This window comes from Amblyomma americanum, chromosome 6, assembly GCF_052857255.1.
Source record: "Amblyomma americanum isolate KBUSLIRL-KWMA chromosome 6, ASM5285725v1, whole genome shotgun sequence".
Taxonomy (NCBI): domain Eukaryota; kingdom Metazoa; phylum Arthropoda; class Arachnida; order Ixodida; family Ixodidae; genus Amblyomma; species Amblyomma americanum.
Genome location: NC_135502.1, coordinates 92,855,487 through 92,859,803, shown reverse-complemented (window position 1 = coordinate 92,859,803; position 4,317 = coordinate 92,855,487).

Below are 4,317 nucleotides of genomic sequence, written 5' to 3'. Positions count from 1 at the left end.
GAATAAACGACACCGCAGCCACCGCTCAGCGTATCGCCGCGGTTGAAACCTCCCATTGCTAACCGGAAGTGCATCGTAATCTTTGGTGTAAAAATCTACACCAAATATACTCCCATTGTCAACCGCAAGTGCTTCGTATTGTTTGGTGTAAAAATCTACACACAATCTGCTCCCTTCGCCAACCGTAAGACCTCCGTACTTTTTGGTGTTGAGATCTACCCCAAGTCTAACGGTGTATATCGAACCTCGATTTGGGAGGACGCTAGAGGACAAGCCAAAAACACCCATCTGGGTTGATTTGTGTGTAGTGTGCAGATCCCTAGCTGGGGAATACAGTTCGAAGAATGATGTCCAATAACACGATGGCACTGATGGTACCACCCACGGCAGGGCGGTCCTGATGTTTCTTCGCAGCTCGGTCGAGGGAAAGAGAACAGGACCCGGTCACGTTATCGTCCCCGCGGGCTCCAGGTGGCCGCGCACATGCTTCCGGACCGCGCCCATGTTGACCCGGAGGGCACCTGTATGACACAGGAATGCAGGCTGTCTCCCAGCAGGTGTCGAAAGATCTTGTACTGGTGACCGGAACGCGGAAGCTCTGTCGAAGGTGCGGCACTCGGGCAATTGTTCAAATCCAGCGTGACTGAAGGGGACCACACTGATACCGCACTTCGTCGTGTCGAGGACCGGAACGAATACGCTTATGGTCGTCGCTGGCATTCCTGTTGAACACGTGGGGACGCTATTGTTGTCGTTGCCTCCTGCAGTCCTGCAGTCACGTCTCCCACAGAGGGCTCACCCACCCTCGCGGTGGTCTTCAGGTAATCCTCTCCATTCCCAACTTCGCCGAATTCCACAGCAGGAAGGAAGCGCGAGCACAACAGCACCCCCGCCGCCAGATATTGCGCCCAGAAGATGAACTGCTCGCACGTAGCTCGGCTGACTGGGTGTGGCAGGAACCAGATGCTCTTTGGGAGTCTTCTCATGATCTTCAGTACCGAAGCTCGGCATCGCTTCCCCTCGTCAGATGGCCGTTTTGGGAAATTCTCTGCAATGCTAGCATAAAGGCATCACAGACGCCAAACCACACCTGAAAAAAGCACGTGCCCTCAGAACCCACTCATCCCGCCAGACATAAACTCAGGGCCAAAACTGCACTTAGCAAAAAAACATAAACTAAAACTTGAAGAGATCAAATGTTTTGCCTGACTGAACACATGGTGTCTCCCGACGAGTAGTATTGACAGGGCACCGTTCGAGGCGCACTTGGATAGGAAAAAAAAATCGCGAAATGAAATCAGGTTGGTGCTTAGAGGGCACGTGGTAGGGGAATAGGTGACTTGATTTGGCAGACGTGGCGTTCAATTTTGCCCGTCCCAATACCTAGAGCCAAGGTACGTTACGCCACTCGCTCTTACTTATCCTTGGCCGAAATAGGGAAACGTACTCCTAGGTATGTTAACTGATTATGAACAACATTACTGGGAAAAAAGTGTGAGATATGCGCTCTCCATTAGGAAGAGAATATGAAATAAAACTACAAATTTGTGGGACATTACCTTTTGTAAAATCTTTACTAGCTAAAAGGCTCGGCTTAGCCCGTCGGCATTTGTGTGCAGCTTGCCTTTCTTGTAGCGAACCTCGAAGCTGTGGTGCTGGAGTGCCAGGCTCCACCTCAGTAGGCGACCATTTTTGGGCGACATATTGTGCAGCCAAGTCAAAGGGCAATGGTCCGTTTCTACTGTGAAACGGGACCCGGAGACGTAGCATGCCAGTTTGTCTATCGCCCAAACGAGGCATGCGCATTCTTTTTCAGACGTGCTATATGCCTCTTCCCGCGTGCTGAGCTTTCGACTCAAGTAAAGGACAGGCCGTGTGTGCCTGCCATCGCTTTCCTGGCAAGGAATAGCGCCTAACCCACGGTCGCTGGCATCACATTGTATGATAAAGGGTTTCGAGAAATCTGGCGCAGCCAGTATTGGGCGCTAGCTTAGGGCCGTTTTCAGACTCTGAAATGTCTTGTCTTTATTTTCGTCCCAAAAAAGATTGGCAGGCTCACTTTTTCTCAGCGCGTCGGTCAGGAGGCTGGCTAAATCAGAGTAGCCTTTTACGTAATGCTGATAATAGCCTGCTAGGCCAAGAAAGCCCTGAGTTCCGATTTTGTGGTTGGGCGACAGTACTCCACCACGGCAGCCAATTTAAGTTCTGCAGGTCTGCGTTGGACTCGTCCAACCACGTGCCCAAGATAGTTCACTTCGGCGCACCCCAGGTGGCATTTTCCCGCCCTTACCGTTAAACCAGCCTCAAGTAGTCGGCTCAACACAATTCGCAGGCGTTCAATGTGCTCCTCCTAGTTTTGTGAGAAAACGGCCACGTCGTCAAGGAAGGGGAGAGCAAAATCTGCAAGTTCCCGCAGCACTTGGTCTATTAACTTTGAAAAACAGTACGGAGCATTTTTCAAGCCGAAGCTCAACATTACAGGCGAAACGTGCTCGCGGGGGACACGAATGCTGCGTACCTGCTATCGCGCTCAGTGAGTGGCACCTGCCAGTAACCACGAACTAAATCCAGTGTGGATATATATTCTGATTCAGCGACTGTTTCAAACCTCTCCTCGATGTTCGGAGTGGGGTAGGTCTGGTCCACTGTGATTGAATTCAGTCTCCGGTAGTCCACGCAAGGTCTCGGATCATTGCCTGGAACCTCTACAATAATGATTGGTGACGTATAGTCACTTTCACGGGGCACTATGACGCCAAGTTCGCACATACGATGGATCTCCGTCTCAATTATTTCTTTTTGTCTTGGAGAGACACGGTACGGTTTGTTCCTGATTCGTAGTTCGCTGGACAGCTGATTGTCGTGTTCGACGAGGGTTGTTTTTCCTGGCTTGTTCGAAAACACCGCCTCAAAGTCGCGGACGACGTTTTTCATGTCTCCTCGTTGATTTTCCGACAAACGTGGCTCTCTGTCGATTGAATTTAGCAGCTCATTCGCTGCCTGCTCGTCCTCATGTATGACATAAGGTATGTCTGAGATCTCTTCCTCTGGCATGTTCAGCGCCATGTTAACCATGGCCTGACGCTGCACATAAGGCTTAATCAAATTACTGTGGATTATTCGATTGTGTTTGTTCTTAAATTTGACCTCATAGTTGGTGTCCGAAAGCTTCGACACAACCTTAGCTGGCCCTTCCCATTCCACCTCAAGCTTGTTCCTTTTTGACGGACGCAGCAACATCACCTGGTCACCAGGTTGAAAGGTGCGCTTGCGTGCCGATTTGTCGTACTACACTTTAGACAGTGACTGCGCTGCTCTGACTTTTGCTTCCACGAGGTCTCTGGTTTTCGCAAGTCTTTCCAGTAGTTTCAGGTCGTATTCCACTACACAGGGATGCTCTCCGTAACCCTCCCATGACTCCCTTAGCATGCGCAATGGGGTCCTCAAGTCACGCCCGTAGACTAGTTAAGCGGGGCTAAATCCTGTGCTTTCGTGGGGGACGGTTCTCATTGCAAAGAGTTCTGCTGGAATGCAGCCTTCCCAATCTCCCTTATGCTCAAAACACAGATACATAAGTATCCGCTTTAGTACAGAGTGCATACGCTCGACTGATTTGACTGAGGGTGGTGAATGGAACTGCGGGTTATTTTAATCCCACACCGTTCAAAGAACGTTGTTGTCAAGCAGCCTGTGAACACGCTCCCGTTATCGCTTTGTATCTCTGCAGGGAACCCCACGCGAGAGAAAATTGACAAAAGGGCATCTACAACACATGCGGAACTTAGCTCCTTAACGGGAATGGCCTCGGGAAATTTGGTTGCCACGCACTGTGAGGTCATAATGTAGCGACAGCCAGAAATGGACGCTTACAGTGGGCCGACAGTATCTATTACAAGACGCCGAAAGGGCTCTGTAATTATGGGAACTAGTGTCATGGGTGCTTTCCATTTATCCGTCGACTTGCCGACCCGCTGGCAGGTGTCGCAAGATCTAACAAGCTGTTCCACATCTTTCCAGCAGCGAGGCCAGTAATATTAGAGGGCTAATCTAGCTTTTGTTTTCTTTATGCCCAGGTGGCCCGCCCGTGCATTTCCGTGTGCGAGCTCTAGAAGCTGCCGCCGGTACTTCTCAGGCACTAGGAGTTGCTCATATGCGCGTCACTTCCGCAGTATTTCCGGTACCTAGGCCTGATTTCTCATGAAAGCTGATGTAGGGTTCCGCGCGCTGTCGCATCTTTTTGTACATGTGTTGCGAATATTCCGCGAGAGGGCAGTGACCTAGACTGCACGTACGGTTTTGTTTTATTTTGTTTTGCTT